We start from the raw sequence: 20090 nt of genomic DNA, 5'->3' as shown, positions 1-20090 counted from the left end.
GTAATCACTGATTTGACCAGGGTTGGATTGGTGAAAGCCATTGGGTGGAGACCTTGGGTGTGTTTCCAAAATGGGTAGCTGAAGATACTGTCCAAATACAAACAGAGCTTAGTGTACACCCTCACTTGCTGGGAGACGGACAATAATAACAGCTTACAAAGGAATGAATGATTACTTCTATTATTATTGTTATGATCCAAACTCTCACGAAAGAGGCGCTGCTCCATTCAGTTAATATATGATGTTTGAATTCTCATCCTTTAAGGTACACCTGTAAGCCAAGCTGTTTTATCAAGATGTAGATTCACATTCGTTGATGATGTTGACAGATCACCATAGGCACTTCTGATCCTTCTCCGGTTTGGCTGTTATGATGTGTTATTGTATATTAACACTTGGCTTAGCTCTCGAGGGCATTCTTTACCATTATGTCTTTTTGATTTTCTCTTTTGTTCATTTAGTTTTTGTAAAGCTTCCAGCTTGGATTCCTATACTGTATTGCTAATGTGTATGTTTTTATCATATTAGGTGCTGCGGGTATCTTGGTTGGCTGCAGGTATCTTGGTTGAATAGTTATTTTTATTATACATGTCTTGCACTGTGCATTATCCAAAAAATGTATATAATTAAAGTTAGATAAGTGGTTTAGGTAACACCTGTTTGTATATGAGCCAGCTCTTGTAGGTGAACGTTGGGAGCCAGCTCTTGTAGGTGAACGTTGGGAGCCGGCTCTTGTAGGTGAACGTTGGGAGCCGGCTCTTGTAGGTGAACGTTTGGAGCCGGCTCTTGTAGGTGAACGTTGGGAGCCGGCTCTTGTAGGTGAACGTTGGGAGCCGGCTCTTGTAGGTGAACGTTGGGAGCCGGCTCTTGTAGGTGAACGTTGGGAGCCGGCTCTTGTAGGTGAACGTTGGGAGCCGGCTCTTGTAGGTGAACGTTGGGAGCCGGCTCTTGTAGGTGAACGTTGGGAGCCGGCCCTTGTAGGTGAACGTTGGGAGCCGGCTCTTGTAGGTGAACGTTGGGAGCCGGCCCTTGTAGGTGAACGTTGGGAGCCGGCTCGCTAATCAGAAGAGCCGAATCTAATTCTAAAAATATTTTAAAAATTAACATATGAATAATCAAAAGATTTAAATGAATAGAATTAACTAATTCAAATAACAAAAACATAAATAAAATAATATAGGCCTAAATTCTCAAGCGCACACACATTCGCTCTGACTGTCTGCTCAGACTAACACTCTCATCTGTTGTTCCTGTCAATCAGACATGCAGTGTCAACCAATGAACCAAAGATGCATGAGGGAGGGCCGAGCCAACTCACTCACAGTCACACACTTAGCAGCTGAGGAGAGAGAGGAAGGACAGATGTGAAAACAACAGCTGGAAAAGGAGTCGGAAGCACAGTAGCATTTGGATGCATTTTAATAACGTAGCAGCAGAATTTGCCAAATCAAAATCTCATATAAAGCCGCTGCGAACTGTGACCCCAACTGTGAAGCTAGCTGTAGCGGAGCTTCGAGAAGCTAGCGGGCCTGCTAGTGATGGTGGTGGAGCCAGCACCTCCACACGTGGAGATGTATCTACTCATTCAAGTAGGCCTACTCCGCGAACCATGGCAACGCAGTCTTCTATGGACCAGTTTATGCCAAAGTCTATGTCTATAGCAAAAGAAGGACAAATTGATATTGCATTGACTAAAATGATTGCCAACGATTTCCAGCCATTTTCGATCGTGGAGGACAGAGGTTTAAGAAATTATAGCAATAGTCTAAATCCAATGTACACAATTCCAAGCCAGAAAACCCTTTCAAAATCACTTATTCCACAACTGTACAAGAGCACACAGGCTTCAGTGTGGGAAAGAGTCCTTAAAGCTACTGCAGTTTGCCTTACTACTGACTGTTGAACATCAAGGGTAACCGCTTCTTACATGTCGGTTACATGTCACTTCATTGAAGACTTTCGATGTCTTGCTGTCTTCTGGACTGCTTTGAGTTCAGTGACAGACACACCTCAGAGAACTTGGCAGAGGAACTGTTGAGAGTGGCCAGAGAATGGCAAGTAGATGGAAAAGTGGTCTGTTGTGTTAGCGACAATGTAGCTAACATAACCAAAGCCATGAACTTTTTTAAATGGACCCATCATCCATGTCTTGCCCACACAATCAACCTGATTGTAGGAGATGCTCTGAAGGTGATGAAGCCCACTGTGGACAAAGTGAAATCAGCTGTGGAATACTTCCACAGGAGCACAGTCGGTGCTGAACAACTAGTCTACTACACAACACCAGATGGGGATGCCTGAGCTGAGGCATAAACAAGACTGCACTATATGTTGAAGCGGTTTCTTGAGTCAAAGGATGCCATCATCTCTACCCTGGCCATTGTCAATGCACCTGTTGATGCTCTGTCTCATGAGGAATGGGAGGTAGTGGAGGAGGTGTGCAGAGTCCTGGAACCCTTTGAACAGGTCACTGTGGAGATCAGTGGAGAGAGGTACAGTAAGCAGCTATTACTACATCATTATTTAATCAAGTGTTATATATGTATATGTGCAGTAGATGAAAATGTAGCATCAGTAGACAAAACATGAACCTGAACTAATAATACTGTTCTCTCTTTTCAGGTACGTGACAGCTGTGACAGCGAATCACAGCCAGCCGCCAGAGAGAAGCAAATGTAACCACAGGACATGTGACAGAGTTGATGGACACCTGTAACAATCGTCGTAAGAAACGGACCAAAGTGCATCGTGGTGTGAATGCATAATTTTAATGGATGACGAAAAACACGAAGTAAACTGAACAAATTAACAAAACAATAAACGAACATGACTTCTAAGGAAACATAGTGCTAACATGCAACGTAACATAGACAATAACCCACAAACCACAATACAAAACAGGCTACCTCTGATTGAGAACCATATCAGGCAAAAACACATAGAAACAGACCAACTAGACATGCAACATAGAATGCCCACTCATATCACACCCTGACCAAACAAAACATAGAAACAAACAACTCAAATAATGGTCAGAGTGTGACAGTACCCCCCTAAGGTGCGGACTCCGGACGCAAAACCTAAACCTATAGGGGAGGGTCTGGGTGGGCATCTGGCCGCGGTGGCGGCTCTGGCGCGGGACGTGGACCCCACTCCATCATGGTCATTTCCCTCTTCGAGGGCCTCTTTAGAGTGGTGACCCTCGCCTCCGACCTTGTGTCTAAGACCCTAATTAAAGGCCCCACTGGACTGAGGGGCAGCTCCGAACTGAGGGGCAGCTCCGGACTGGCTGACGGCTCTGGCAGCTCCTGGCTGGCTGACGGCTCTGGCAGCTCCTGGCTGGTTGGCTCTGGCAGCTCCTGGCTGGCTGACGGCTCTGGCAGCACCTGGCTGGCTGACGGCTCTGGCGGCTCCTGGCTGGCTGACGGCTCTGGCGGCTCCTGGCTGGCTGACGGCTCTGGCGGCTCCTGGCTGACTGGGCTCTGGCAGCTCCTGGCTGACTGACGGCTCAGGACAGACTGGTGGCACTGACGGCGCAGGACAGACTGGCGGCTCTGACGGCTCAGGACAGATGGGAGACTCTAGCAGCTCAGGACAGACGGGAGACTCTAGCAGCTCAGGACAGACGGGAGACTCTAGCAGCTCAGGACAGACGGGAGACTCTAGCAGCTCAGGACAGACGGGAGACTCTGGCAGCGCTGGGCAGGAGGAAGGCTCTGGCAGCGCTGGACAGGCGGGGCACAGGGATGAGACGGGAGACAGCCTGGAGCGGGGGGCTGCCAACGGAGGTCTGGTACGTGGAGGTGGCACCGGACAGACCGGACCGTGCAGGCGCACTGGTGCTCTTGAGCACCGAGCCTGCCCAACATTACCTGGTTGAATGCTCCCCGTAGCCAGGCCAGTGATGCGATGTGGAATAGCCCGCGCTGGGCTGTGCTGGCCGAACCGGGGACACCATGCGTAAGGCTGGTGCCATGTAAGCCGGCCAGAGGAGACGCACTGGAGCCCAGATGCGTAGAGCCGGCTTCATGACACCTGGCTCGATGCCCACTCTAGACCGGCCAATACGAGGAGCTGGAATGTACCGAACCGGGCTATGCACACGCACCGGGGACACCGTGCGCTCCACAGCATAACACGGTGCCTGCCCGGTTCCTCCCTCTCTCCGGTAAGCACAGGAAGTTGGCGCAGGTCTCCTACCTGGCTTCGCCACACTCTCTGTGTGCCCCCCCAAGACATTTTTGGGGCTGCCTCTCGGGCTTCCAGCTGCGCTGCCGTGCTGCCTCCTCATACCAGCGCCTCTCTGCCTTCGCTGCCTCCAGCTCTGCCTTGGGACGGCCATTTTCCCCTGGCTGTGCCCAGGGTCCTTTACCGTCCATAATCTCCTCCCAAGTCCAGGAGTCTTGTGTTCGCTGCTGCTGCTTCCCGTTACCACGCCGCTTGGTCCTTTTGTGGTGGGTTATTCTGTCATGATCGTCGTAAGAAACGGACCAAAGCGCAGCGTGGTGTGAATGTATAATTTTAATGGATGATGAAAAACACGAAGTAAATTGAACAAACTAACAAAACAATAAACGACCGTGACTGCTAATGAAACATAGTGCTAACATGCAACGTAACATGGACAATAACCCCCAAACCACAATACAAAATAGGCTACCTAAATATGGTTCCCAATCAGAGACAACGACAAACACTTGCCTCTGATTGAGAACAATATCAGGCCAAAACACATAGAAACAGACTAACTAGACATGCAACATAGAATGCCCACTCATATCACACCCTGACCAAACAAAGCATAGAAACAAACAACTCAAATAATGGTCAGAGTGTGACAACACCCTATGTTCATCAATGGACAGAAAGTTTCACAGAATGTAATATAATCACGTGCTATCAGAAACCCCAGGTTTAAGAAGTTAGCCTTCAATGATGCCAGAGCTATTGATGAGGCTCTTAAAGAATAACTTCAGCAGCAGGGAGGGACAGCCCCAAACGTTTGCTGTTTGACGAGAGAGCAACCCGGGATGCAGCACGAAGGAATCCCTTAGCAGATGCCATAATGGAGGTCCGATCCTATTTGGAGGAGCCCCTCTGAGCTGGTGGAAGAACAAGGCCTCTGTCTACCCACGGCTTACTAAAGGCATGACAGGGAGAATCTGCATAGTGGCCACATCCGTTCCCTCTGAGAGGGTCTTCTAGAAAACGGGACAAATAATTACTGAGAGAAGAAACCGCATCAGCCCCTCAAAAGTGAGGCAGCTTGCATTTCTGAATGCAAGTCTCTCATATAAGCAAAATATGGTCAGCATTGCTGTGTGCTGCTGGTTATAACATGACAATAAAGAAAAGAGAAAAGAGGGACCAGTTTAATGTTTTAAGTGGGATGCTGCAGTTTTACACATTGTTATATATTTCTCTTTGATATGGTGCAATATTCTATTATGCTGTTCAGATTGTATTAGTTTTGAATGGTTAGATTTATATGCACTTTGTTTATATACAGTTTAAGTCAGAAGTTTACATACAACTTAGCCAAATACATTTAAACTCAGTTTTTCACAATTCCTTACATTTAATCCTTGTAAAAATTCCCTGTCTTAGGTCAGTTAGGATCAGCACTCTATTTTAAGAATGTGAAATGTCAGAATAATAGTTGAGAGAATGATTTTTTTCAGCTTTTATTTCTTTCATCACATTCCCAGTGGGTCAGAAGTTTACATATACTAAATTAGTATTTGGTAGCATTGCCTTTAAATTGTTTTGTGTAGCCTTCCAGAAGCTTCCCACAACAAGTTGGGTGAATTTTGGCCCATTCCTCCTGACAGAGCTAGTGTATCTGAGTCAGGTTTGTAGGCCTCCTTGCTCGCACACGCTTTTTAAGTCCTGCCAACTGATATTCTAAAGGATTGAGTTTAGTGCTTTGTGATGGCCACTCCAATACCTTGACTTTGTTGTCCTTAAGCCATTTTGCCACAACTTTGGAAGTATGCTTGGGGTTATTGTCTATTTGGATGACCCATTTGCGACCAAGTTTAACTTTCTGACTGATGTCTTGAGATGTTGCTTCAATATATCCACATAATTTTCCTACCTCATGATGCCATCTATTTTGAGAAGTGCACCAGTCCCTCCTGCAGCAAAGCACCGCCATAACATGATACTGCCACCCCCGTGCTTCAAGGTTGGGATGGTGTTCTTCGACTTCTAAGCCTCCCCCTTTTTCCTCCAAATATAACGATGGTCATTATGGCCAAACAGTTCTATTTTTGTTTCATCAGACCAGAGGACATTTCTCCAAAAAGTACGATCTTTGTCCCCATGTGCAGTTGCAAACCGTAGTCTGGCTTTTTTATGGCTGTTTAGAAGCAGTGGCTTCTTCCTTGCTGAGCGGCCTTTCAGGTTATGTCGATATAGGACTAGTTTTACTGTGGATATAGATACTTTTGTACCTGTTTCCTCCAGCATCTTCACAAGGTCCTTTGCTGTTGTTCTGGGATTGATTTGCACTTTTCACACCAAAGTATGTTCATCTCTAGGAGACAGAACGCGTCTGCTTCATGAGCGGTATGACAGCCGCGTGGTCCCATGGTGTTTATACTTGCGTACTATTGTTTGTACAGATGAATGTGGTACCTTCAGGCGTTTGGAAATTGCTCCCAAGGATAAACCAGACTTGTGGTAAACTTCTGACCCACTAGAATTGTGATACAGTGAATTATAAGTGAAATAATCTATGCGTAAATAAATTGTTGGAAAAATAACTTGTGTCATGCACAAAGTAGATGTCCTAACCGACTTGCCAAAACTATGGTTTGTTAACAAGAAATTGGTGGAGTGGTTGAAAAACGAGTTTTAATGACTCCAACCTAAGTGTATGTAAACTTCCGACTTCAACTGTACATTAAAAAGTTATATTTTTAATGCAAATGTTTAATAGCATTCTTTTTCATTAAAAAACTATGCATTTTTACATACATTGTGGTTAATGTAGAGTATGATTTAATTGAATAATTGAATTAGAATTGTTTTAATACCAATCATAGTCAAACTATTGCAAACTGTTTGACTTAAAAAAATGCAAAACATATTTCTTTAAATAGCCGTTTGGGAGCCAAAAGAGCCGACTCTTTTTGTTGAGCTGAGTCGAACGAGCCCGCTCACTGAAAAGAGCCGGAATGACCAACACTAATTTTGATACCGTGATGATGCACTTTTTTGCATCATCACCCAGCCTGCGTCAACAAAGCTAGCTTTTCTCCTAGCGAGATACTTCTGTTTACAGCCAATGCTTAGAACACCGTCTATTGTACAAAATAAGTCAAGTTTTATTAGTCGTATGTACAGGATACACATGGTCCTTCTTGACATTGCAGCAATAATAAGAAATAAGAAAAGATAAGACTACGAACAATTAAATGGCGCAGTAGAATAGAATAAACATTTTAGCATCCCCAAGTGAGGGCCATCAAGGAAACAAACATTCAAAAGCTTGTTCAGTACATGAGGGAAATTGTAATGACAGCCACAGGGTTTTACACACAGGACAGGAGTTTACAGGTTTTTACACACAGGACAGGAGTTTACAGGTTTTTACACACAGGACAGGAGTTTACAGGTTTTTACACACAGGACAGGAGTTTACAGGTTTTTACACACAGGACAGGAGTTTACAGGTTTTTACACACAGGACAGGAGTTTACAGGTTTTTACAGGTTTTTACACACAGGACAGGAGTTTACAGGTTTTTACACACAGGACAGGAGTTTAGGAGTTTACAGGTTTTTACACAGGACAGGACAGGTTTTTATACACAGGACAGGAGTTTACAGGTTTTTACACACAGGGAGTTTACAGGTTTTTACACACAGGACAGGAGTTTACAGGTTTTTACACACAGGACAGGATGAGTTTACAGGTTTTTATACACAGGACAGGAGTTTACAGGTTTTTATACACAGGACAGGAGTTTACAGGTTTTTACACACAGGACAGGAGTTTACAGGTTTTTACACACAGGACAGGAGTGTACAGGTTTTTACACACAGGACAGGAGTTTACAGGTTTTTACACACAGGACAGGAGTGTACAGGTTTTTACACACAGGACAGGAGTGTACAGGTTTTTACACACAGGACAGGAGTGTACAGGTTTTTACACACAGGACAGGAGTTTACAGGTTTTTACACACAGGACAGGAGTGTACAGGTTTTTACACAGGACAGGACAGGTTTTTACACACAGGACAGGAGTGTACAGGTTTTTACACACAGGACAGGAGTGTACAGGTTTTTATGCACAGGACAGGAGTGTACAGGTTTTTACACACAGGACAGGAGTGTACAGGTTTTTACACACAGGACAGGAGTTTACAGGTTTTTGTTCCAGCCCTTCACTAACACCTCATTCAACTAACTGTGGTCTAAATTGTAGACCGTGAATAGTTGAACACAGTGTTTGTGCTGGGCAGGTATAATAATGTGCACACAGTGCAGTACCCTGGGGCAGAAATCCCTCATGTCTGTATTTTAGAATGAGTTTCATATGTTACAATGAGCAGTCAATTCTGCATGATAGAGAATAACATACAGTGCATTTTGGAAAGTATTCAGACCCTTTGACTTTTTCCACATTTTGTTACGTTGCAACCTTATTCTATAATGTAGTATTCATAAATCTACACACAATACCCCATAATGACAAAGCGAAACAGGTTTTGAGAAATATTTGCAAATGTATTAAAAATAAAAAACAGAAATACCTTATTTACATAAGTATTCAGAACCTTTGCTATGAGACTCAACTGAGCTCAGGTGCATCTTTTTTTCAAATGATTTTCCTTAAGATGTTTCTACAACTTGATTGGAGTCCACCTGTGATAAATTCAATTAATTGGGCATGATTTGGAAAGGCACACAGCTGTCTATATAAGGTCCCACAGTCGGCAGTGCATGTCAGAGCAAAAACTAAGCCATGAGGCCCGAAGGAATTGTTTGTAGAGCTTTGAGACAAGATTGTGTCGAGGCACAGATCTGCGGAAGGGTACCAAAACATTTCTGCAGCGTTGAAGGTCCCCAAGAACGAAGTGGCCTCCATTCTTAAATTGAAGAAGTTTGGAACAATCAAGACTCTTCCTAGAGCTGGCCACCCTGCCACACTGAGCAATCGGGGGAGAAGGGCCTTGGTCAGGGATGTGACCAAGAACCTGATGGTCACTCTGACAGAGCTCCAGAGTTCCTCTGTGGAGATGGGAGAAACTTCCAGAAGGACAACCATCTCTGCAGCACTCCACCAATCAAACCTTTATGGTAGAGTGGCCAGATGGAAGCCACTCCTCAGTAAAAGCCACATGACAGCCCACTTGGAATTTGTCAGAAGTCACCTAAAGGACTCAGACCATGAGAAACAAAATTCTCTGGTCTGATGAAACCAATATTGAAGTCTTTGGCCAAGCATCATATTTGGCGTACACCTGACACCATCCCTATGGTGAAGCATGGTGGCAGCATCATGCTGTGGGGATGTTTTTCAGCGGCAGGGACTAGTCAGGATCAAGGGAATGATGAAAGGAGCAAAGTACAGAGAGATTCTTGATGAAAATCTGCTCCTGAGAACTCAGGACCTCAGACTGGGACAAAAGTTCTCCTTCCAACAGGACAATGACCCTAAGCACACAGCCAAGACAACACAGGAGTGGCTACGGGACAAGTCTCTGAATGTCCTTGAGGCAGAGCCTGGACTTGAACCCAATCAAACATCTCTGGAGAGACCTGTAAATAGCTGTGCAGCGACGCCCCCGTCAGAGCAGAATAGAGGTGTGTCATACCCAACAAGACGCCAGGCTGTAATAGCTGCCAAAGGTGCTTCAACAAAGTACTGAGTAAAGGGTCTGAATACTTATGTAAATGTTGTATTTCTGGGGGGTTTCCAAAAGTTTTTTTGCTTTGTCATTATGGGGTATTGTGTGTAGATTAATGAGGGGGAAAACAATTTAATCCATTTTAGCATAAGGCTGTAATGTAACAAAATGTCAAAGGTCAAGTGGTCTGAATATTTTCTGAATGCACTGCATGTTGTTTACATCTGTTTGGGTGATGGGATGTACTTCCACCTGAGGAGAATAGAGCAGAAATTAAATTAAAATAAATTTCAGTGCTGGTTCAAGTTACTGAGAACCACAACTGCCTTTGTTAATGTGCAAATTTGCTACATTTGTCATTAGCTGGCTAGCAAGTTCACCAATTCAGTATTAAGGAACTGTCTGGGTATTCACAATTCACACTGTCACGCTCTGACCATAGAGAGCCATTGTTTCTCTATGGTGTAGTAGGTCAGGGCGTGACTAGGGGGTGATCTAGTATAGATATTTCTATGTGGGTGCTGATATGGTACCCAATTAGAGGCAGCTGTTTATCGTTGCCTCTGATTGGGGATCACATTTAGGTAGGATGTTTCCCCACCTGCATTTGTGGGATATTATTTTGTGTTTTGTGCAAGTGCACCATGTAGTCAAGTTTCGTTGTTAGTTTATTTGATTTATTGTTTTGTTTCACTTTATAATAAATATGTGGAACTCATCATCTGCTGCACCTTGGTCCGTCTCCCCTCACGAACGTGACAGACACGGCTGATTTTATGATTAGTTTGTTTTAGGTGTTCATCCCTGAACAGCTGAAAACGAAGACGAGATTGCCTACGAGCTAGCCATCACATCCGATAAGCTAACATACACTGTAGCTTGGCCAGCAATAACTCAACATTTTAATTAAACATTTATATGAAAGTAATATGTTGACATTTTTTTACATAATTTGGTGAATTCCATTCCCTTTTTTTTCTCTCTCTCTCTCTCTCTCTCTCTCTGCATCGCTCTCTCTCTCTCTCTCTCTCTCTCGCTCTCTCTGCCTCGCTCTCTCTCTCTCGCTCTCTCTGCCTCGCTCTCTCTGCCTCGCTCTCTCTGCCTCTCTCTCTCTCTCTCTCTCTCTCTCTCTGTGTCTCTCTCTCTGCCTCGCTCTCTCTCTGCCTCGCTCTCTCTCTCTCTCTCTCTGTGTCTCTCTCTCTCTCTCTCTCTCTCTCTCTCTCTCTCGCTCTCTCGCTCTCTCTCTCTCTCTCTTTCTCTCTCTCTACTCTTTTCTTACTTTCTTCTTCCCTACCTCTCTCCATCCTTCTTCAACTACCTTCCCCTCTTTCTGTTTCTCCATCTCTCTCCCCCTCTCCACAGGGTTTGAAACATGCCCTAAAGCGTATCTTTAAACCTCAGCATTCCACTGTGGATCTGTTGCCACAGGGAAAAGATTTAAAACTGTTGAGTGTTTTTGGAAAGTTTAAACTATTTAATCTGGTGCTTTTTGTGAGATGCTCTGTCAGTCACGAGGGAGGAAATTTGTTCTTGACGCTTAAATCCCTGTGACAATTGGTTAGGAAGAGACCCCGCCATACGCATACTAAAAACACGCACACACACACACATACAAACACACACACACTTTACCACCATATGCATACTAAACAGAACCTCTTTACAGTACACAACGTGAGCCAAGGTGCAGGTGGGTCGTTCCACCTTAAAAAGCACAACAATCTCTGATTGTTCTGAAATGTCTACTCAGTGCTTCAACAAAGTACTAAGTATAGGGTCTGAATACTTAAGTAAATGTCATATTTCTTTTGTTTTTTTAAACCTGTTTTTGCTTTGTCATTATGGGCTATTCTCTGTAGATTGATGAGGAACAACACAATTTAATCCATTTAAGAATAAGGCTGTAATGTAACAAAATGTGGAATACTTTTCAAAGGAACTGTATATAGTACTCAACATCTGCATCAAATGTTTTCCACCAATGAGTAAGACACCAAATAGCAGGAACAGCACCGTCTAGTGGTCAGAACTTGGTAATCAGGATGTATAATGGGACATAAACTTCAATTACTATTTTCTCTGAAGTGGGGAAAATAACCATCACCAAATTCACTGGAACATACATCACATGCTTCCGAGGCATGCAGCAGTCAAAGGCACTGCATCTCCGTGCAAGAGGCGTCACTACAGTCCCTGGTTCGAATCCAGGCTGAATCAAGGAGCACAATTGTCCGGGGTAGGCCGTCATTGTAAACAATAATTTGTTCTTAACTGACTTGCCTAGTTAAATAAAGGTTAAATAAAAAATATTTATAAAAAAAAATAGAACATGGGTCTGTGGGTGGCTTTTGACTATTTTCAAGGGATTCCTCATGTCTTTCCCATTGGTACAAACACTTTTAGTCCAAATCAGATGTTGGGTACTATATTGAATATTATATGAATCTTGTAAAGTAAAATGCTCAATTTGGTGCAATCAATTAGCTTAATGTCTCAGAGATCAAATCATATTTCAACAAAATAATGTTGCAGGAATGCTAATCTTATATGTTTCTAACTGCAGAAACCATTTCAGAAAATCTGAGATGGTGGGTGTCATGGCTTGCTGAAATGACATGGAACGACCAGGTGCAACACACGGAGACGTTATTCTTGGCTTGCTACACTAGAGTTTAGCGTATACGTGTTCCTCATTTATATTAAACTACTGTCTGTCTTACTCATCTGGAGAGAAATACTGTACAAGCTCAACCTGGGTTCTTTCGTGTGAGAGAGTTTGTGTGTTTGTGTGCATACTCGACGTTTGTGAATTTGTGTGTATGTGTGTCACTGGTGTGCATGTGTATATGATCATCGACATCCACATTTGTGCATGTACTTATGCAATCGTATTGGCTTGTGTGTGGTGTGTGTGGTAGGCGTATATGTGAGTGTATGCGGGCGTGCGTGCTTGAGGAAGAGGCCAAAGCCTCCCAGGCAGCTCTGAGCCGTGGCTAGCTGTTAGCTGTAGCTCTGATGGGAACGCTGAAACACTGAGATCCAGACAGACCCTCTGTGTCATGCTCATCCTGTACAGAGACCTCTCTCTGCCTCTCTCTGTGTATGTGTGGTATATGTGTATGTATATACGTGTATATGTGTGTGTGTGCATGCTTGTGTGTTTGCATGTGTGTGTGTGAGTGTACTAGAGAATGTTTTTGCTGTCCTGTATGTTGACTCACTCTACAACAACACAGGCTCACAATACATTTATGTGCATACTACTACACACGCAGGTCTGTGTTCCATCCACATGCAATTGGTATTAAGATCATTTAAAGAGCATTTTTGTGCAATAAAAATGTCACTCTGTCACCAAAATGTTTGCCAATAGTTGTAACTGTCCCCATCCAGAGCCATACTGTAATTGTCCCTGTCCAGAGCCAAACTGTAACTGTCCCCGTCCAGAGCCATACTGTAACTGTCCCCGTCCAGAGCCATACTGTCACTGTCCCCGTCCAGAGCCATACTGTAACTGTCCCCATCCAGAGCCATACTGTAATTGTCCCCGTCCAGAGCCATAACTGTCACCGTACTGTCACTGTCCCCATCCAGAGCCATACTGTAACTGTCCCCGTCCAGAGCCATACTGTCCAGAGCCAACTGTCACTGTCCCCATCCAGAGCCATACTGTCACTGTCCCCATCCAGAGCCATCACTGTCCCCTTCCAGAGCCATACTGTCACTGTCCAGAGCCATACTGTCACTGTCCCCGTCCAGAGCCATACTGTCACTGTCCCCATCCAGAGCCATACTGTCACTGTCCCCGTCCAGAGCCATACTGTAATTGTCCCCGTCCAGAGCCATACTGTAACTGTCCCCGTCCAGAGCCATACTGTAACTGTCCCCATCCAGAGCCATACTGTAACTGTCCCCGTCCAGAGCCATACTGTAACTGTGTAACCGTCCAGAGCCATACTGTAATTGTCCCCGTCCAGAGCCATACTGTAACTGTCCCCGTCCAGAGCCATACTGTAACTGTCCCCGTCCAGAGCCATACTGTAACTGTCCCCGTCCAGAGCCATACTGTAACTGTCACCGTCCAGAGCCATACTGTAACTGTCCCCGTCCAGAGCCATACTGTAACTGTTCCCGTCCAGAGCCATACTGTAATTGTCCCCGCCCAGAGCCATACTGTAACTGTCCCCGTCCAGAGCCATACTGTAACTGTCCCCGTCCAGAGCCATACTGTAACTGTCCCCGTCCAGAGCCATACTGTAACTGTCCCCGTCTGCAGTCTGCAGGCTCCTGAGGGCTCACTGAGAGAGAGGGCCCCAGCTGCAGAACAAAAGTATCTTTGTGAGTGATTGAAACCACATTTTCTCCTCCCTCTCCTCTCCTCCCTCTTCCCAGCTACGCCAGACCGTTCGAACCCACTGAAAACAATCAACGTCAAAAGTTTAAAATAATACCCAGAAAAACCTCCCTGCAGATATCATGAGCACATAGCGGTGGTCTACATCTCACATACACACACACAGTCATTGCCAACACTTTCTTTCTTTCTCTCTCTCTCTCTCTCTCTCTCTCTCTCTCTCTCTCTCTCTCTCTCTCTCTCTCTCTCTCTTTCTCTCTCTCACTCTCTTTCTCTCTCTCACACACTCTCTCTCACTCTCTTTCTCTCTCTCACTCTCTTTCTCTCTCTCACTCTCTTTCTCTCTCTTACACTCTCTTTCTCTCTCCCTCCCTTGTCCCTTTCCCTCCATAATTCCCCCTTCTCCATTCCCCTCTTTCCCTCTCTCTTTTCTTTCTCTTCTTGCTAGAGACAGTGTGTTGTGTTGTGTTGTTCTGTGTATGTTGTGTTGTGTTGTATTTTCCTACATTGTCTGTGGTACTGAAAAAATAAGTCCTAATCCAGGCATCAGCCACTAGATGAGACAAACTAGCTTTCACGGTGGAAATTCTCAGTCTTTAGAGCAATACCTCAACCCAAACATATGTTTGCCAGACCTTTGCATACCTTATGTTGTCTAAAGTAGAGCTGAATAAACAGTACCCACCATATGTTGTCTAAAGTAGAGCTGAATAAACAGTACCCACCATATGTTGTCTAAAGTAGAGCTGAATAAACAGTACCCACCATATGTTGTCTAAAGTAGAGCTGAATAAACAGTACCCACCATATGTTGTCTAAAGTAGAGCTGAATAAACAGTACCCACCATATGTTGTGTAAAGTAGAGCTGAATAAACAGTACCCACCATATGTTGTCTAAAATAGAGCTGAGTAAACAGTACCCACCATATGTTATCTAAAGTAGAGCTGAGTAAACAGTACCCACCATATGTTGTCTAAAGTAGAGCTGAGTAAACAGTACCCACCATATGTTGTCTAAAGTAGAGCTGAGTAAACAGTACCCACCATATGTTGTCTAAAGTAGAGCTGAGTAAACAGTACCATATGTTGTCTAAAGTAGAGCTGAGTAAACAGTACCCACCATATGTTGTCTAAAGTAGAGCTGAGTAAACAGTACCCACCATATGTTGTCTAAAGTAGAGCTGAATAAACAGTACCCACCATATGTTGTGTAAAGTAGAGCTGAGTAAACAGTACCCACCATATGTTGTCTAAAGTAGAGCTGAGTAAACAGTACCCACCATATGTTGTGTAAAGTAGAGCTGAGTAAACAGTACCCACCATATGTTGTCTAAAAAGCTGGAGTACCCACCATATGTTGCTAAAGTAGAGAGTAAACAGTACCCACCATATGTTGTCTAAAGTAGAGCTGAGTAAACAGTACCCACCATATGTTGTCTAAAGTAGAGCTGAGTAAACAGTACCCACCATATGTTGTCTAAAGTAGAGCTGAGTAAACAGTACCCACCATATGTTGTCTAAAGTAGAGCTGAGTAAACAGTACCCACCATATGTTGTCTAAAGTAGAGCTGAGTAAACAGTACCCACCATATGTTGTGTAAAGTAGAGCTGAGTAAACAGTACCCACCATATGTTGTCTAAAGTAGTACCCACCATATGTTGTCTAAAGTAGAGCTGAGTAAACAGCTGTAAATAAACAGTACCCACCATATGTTGTGTAAAGTAGAGCTGAGTAAACAGTACCCACCATATGTTGTCTAAAGGAGAGCTGAGTAAACAGTACCCACCATATGTTGTCTAAAGTAGAGCTGAGTAAACAGTACCCACCATATGTTGTCTAAAGTAGAGCTGAGTAAACAGTACGCACCATATGTTGTCTAAAGTAGAGCTGAGTAAACAGTTCCCACCATATGTTGTCTAAAGTAGAGCTGAGTAAACAGTACCCACCATATGTTGTGTAAAGTAGAGCTGAGTAAACAGTACCCACCATATGTTGTCTAAAGTAGAGCTGAGTAAACAGTTCCCACCATATGTTGTCTAAAGTAGAGCTGAGTAAACAGTACCCACCATATGTTGTCTAAAGTAGAGCTGAGTAAACAGTACCCACCATATGTTGTGTAGACCCAACTACAGGTAACTGCCAAAATAAAGGAAACACCAACATAAATTGTCTTAATAAGGATTTGGACCACCACGAGCTGCCAGAACAGCTTCAGTGCGCCTTGGCATTGATTCTACAAGTGTCTAGATCTCTACTGGAGCGATGGGACACCATTCTTCCACAAGAAATTCCATCATTTGGAAGTTGATGGTGGTGGAAAACACTGTCTCTGATGTCGCTCCAGAATCTCCCATAAGTGTTCAACTGGGCCGGAATCTGGTGACAGACACACACACACTTTAAACCCCCTATGCTCCTTTAAGACCCCTCTTTCAGTTACCTGTATACGCATTAGGATCACTCTGCAGTCTTCATTGTATGGGAAAGAGTTCCCAATGGAAGTACAGTACAGTAGACAGTTTATTGGCTGCCTGGACATGGGGCCAACCCAAAATTTGAACATACTGGGTTAAAATATTTGCATAATAATGTTTGACCCAGTATAGCAGCTTTCTGGGCTGTGTTTCATGTTTCATCCATTGGAAGGTGATTTGAGAGGAGCGGGCAGACAGAGGTGTGGAATGTTTAGGGCCAGTGCCATTGGCTGGCTGGCAGATGATGAGCTGGCATATTGAGCTGCCGATGGCAACACATCATATCTCAGGAGTAGGGCAAGAGAATTTCCTGACCATGTGACTTGACCAGGGAAAAAGTCTGGGAGGGAGTTATATGTAGGGGCAGGAGTTTAACCTGGTCAGGTCATACTTTAGGGAAAAACTCCTGTTCCCACTCATGAGGTGCAGAGCAGAGAGATGTGTAATAATATAGAGGAATCAAATCAAATCAAATGTTATTTGTCATATGCTTCGTGAATGACAGGTATAGACTAACAGTGAAATGCTTAATTACGGGTCCTTTCCAACAATGCACGAGGAATAAATACACAGTGAATAACGAACAAGAATAATGAGTACAAATAACATGGCTATATATAGGGAGTAGCAGTACTGAATCGATGTGCAGGGGTACGAGGTAATTAAGGTGGTTACGGTATGTACAAATAGGTAGGGGTAAAGTGAATAGACAACAGGAAAGATTAGACAGTAGCAGCAGCATATGTGGTGAGTGTGAATGTGAGTGTGTGTGAGTGAGTATGAATGTGTCTGTTGCATCAGTATGCATGTGTGCGGGTGTTATGTTTGTATGGGTGAATGTAGTGTGTGTGTGTGTGTGTGTGTGGCTCTGGCAGCTCAGGACAGACGGGCGACTCTGGCAGCTCAGGACAGATGGGAGACTCTGGCAGCTCAGGACAGACGGGCGACTCTGGCAGCTCAGGACAGACGGGAGACTCTGGCAGCTCAGGACAGACGGGAGACTCAGGCAGCTCAGGACAGACGGGAGACTCTGGCAGCTCAGGACAGACGGGCGACTCTGGCAGCTCAGGACAGACGGGCGACTCTGGCAGCTCAGGACAGACGGGCGACTCTGGCAGCTCAGGACAGACGGGCGACTCTGGCAGCTCAGGACAGACGGGCGACTGGCAGCTCAGGACAGACGGGAGAACGGGAGACTCTGGCATCTCAGGACAGACGGGCGACTTTGGCAGCTCAGGACAGACGGGAGAACGGGAGACTCTGGCAGCTCGGGACAGACGGGAACGCTGGCAGCACTGGACAGGAGGGAGCACCTGGAGGAAGGAGACGGAGAGACAGCCTGGTGCGTGGGGCTGCCACCGGAGGCCTGGTGCGTGGAGGAGGCACCGGATAGACCGGACCATGGAGGCGCACTGGAGGTCTTGAACACCGAGCCTGCTCAACCCTACCTGGCTGGATACTCCCCGTCGCCAGGCCAGTGTGGCGAGGTGGAACAGACCGCACTGGGCTGTGTTGGCGAACCGGGGACACCATGCGTAGGGCTGGTGCCATGTACCCCGACCTGAGGAGACGCACTGGAGACCAGATGCGCTGAGCCGGCTTCAAGGCACCTGGCTCGATGCCCACTCTAGCCCAGCCGATACGAGGAGCTGCGATGTAACGCACCATGCTATGCCTGCGCACCAGGGACTCCGTGCACCTCACGGCATAACACGGTGCCTGCCCGGTCCACCTCTCTCGGCGGGAAGCACGGGGAGTTGGCTCAGGTCTCCTACCTGACTTAGCCACACTCCCTGTGTGCCCCCATCCAAGAAATGTTTGGGGCTGCCTCTCGTCCCAGCTGCGCTGCCGTGCTGCTTCCTCATACCACCGCCACTCAGCTTTCGCTGCCTGAGAGCTTTCGCTCTCTCTCTCAATAAATTGCCATGTCCATACTGTGAGACATCTAAGAAAGCGCTACAGTGAGACAGAACGGACAGCTGATCATCCTCGCAGTGGCAGTCCACGTGTAACAACACCTGCACAGGATCGGTACATCTGAACATCACACCTGCGGGACAGGTACAGGATGGCAACAACAACTGCCCGAGTTACACCAGGAACGCACAATCCCCCCATCAGTGCTCAGACTGTCCGCAATAGGCTGAGAGAGGCTGGACTAAGGGCTTGTAGGCCTGTTGTAAGGCAGGTCCTCACCGAGGAGTCGCAGTTTTGTCTCAACAGGGGTGATGGTCGGATTTGCGTTTATCGTCGAAGGACTGAGCGTTACACCAAGGCTTGTACTCTGGAGCAGGATCGATTTGGAGGTGGAGGGTCCGTCATGGTCTGGGGCGGTGTGTCACAACATCATCGGACTGAGCTTGTTGTCATTGCAGGCAATCTCAACACAGTCCGTTACAGGGAAGACATCCTCCTCCCTCACGAATGTCCAGGAACTTGCAGGTGCCTTGGTGGAAGAATGGGGTAACATCTCACAGCAAGAACTGACAAATCTGGTGCAGTCCATGACGAGGAGATACACTGCAGTACTTAATGCAGCTGGTGGCCACACCAGATACTGACGGTTACTTTTGATTTTGACCACCCCTTTGCTCAAGGACACATTATTCCATTTTTGTTAGTCAAATGTCTGTGGAACTTGTTCAGTTTATGTCTCAGTTGTTGAATCTTGTTATGTTCATACAAATATTTACAAATGTTAAGTTTGCTGAAAGTAAACGCAGTTGACAGTGAGAGGGCGTTTCTTATTTTGCTGAGTACATATATACACTGAGTGTACAAACCATACGAAACATTTCTATTACATAGACTGACCAGGATAATCCAGGTGAAAGCTATGGTCTGTTATTGATGTCACCTCTTAAATCCACTCCAATCAGTGTAGATGAAGGGGAGGAGACAGGTTAAAGAAGGATTTTTAAGCCTTGAGACATGGATTGTATTTTGTTTAGCAGTCTTGTTCGTGACTTGGTGAACCTGCTGCTCTCTACTACACACCTTATTGTAGGCTAGTAAAGCAGTGTGGACTTGAACATATATTTGTCAGGTCTCAAACATTGTTACTATAATAATAGTTTGTGCCAGAGCAGTTAAGTGTGCACTGTGCAGACCCTATCATTATGTTAGTCATGGTCTTTCAGAGTATGGCCTACAAAACCTTAGTAGGATCATGGGAGTTTGTTTTTAAAAGAGCCACCTCAAAGCATTTATATTTAGTGTTCTCTGTGTTTTTACCCTACAAAGCTTGCATTGTTTTCAGCTGCTTCAAATGGGTAACATGTGTTAAGAATATAATCTGACTGATTTATTGATTAAATGACACCCAAAACATCTTTATAAGAGAAAGGATGGGCTACAGTTGACCTAGTGTCAAGATCCAGAAACAGGGTGATTTATTT

This window comes from Oncorhynchus masou, chromosome 6 (genome assembly GCF_036934945.1).
Source record: "Oncorhynchus masou masou isolate Uvic2021 chromosome 6, UVic_Omas_1.1, whole genome shotgun sequence".
Taxonomy (NCBI): domain Eukaryota; kingdom Metazoa; phylum Chordata; class Actinopteri; order Salmoniformes; family Salmonidae; genus Oncorhynchus; species Oncorhynchus masou.
Note: the sequence above shows the minus strand (reverse complement) of the source record.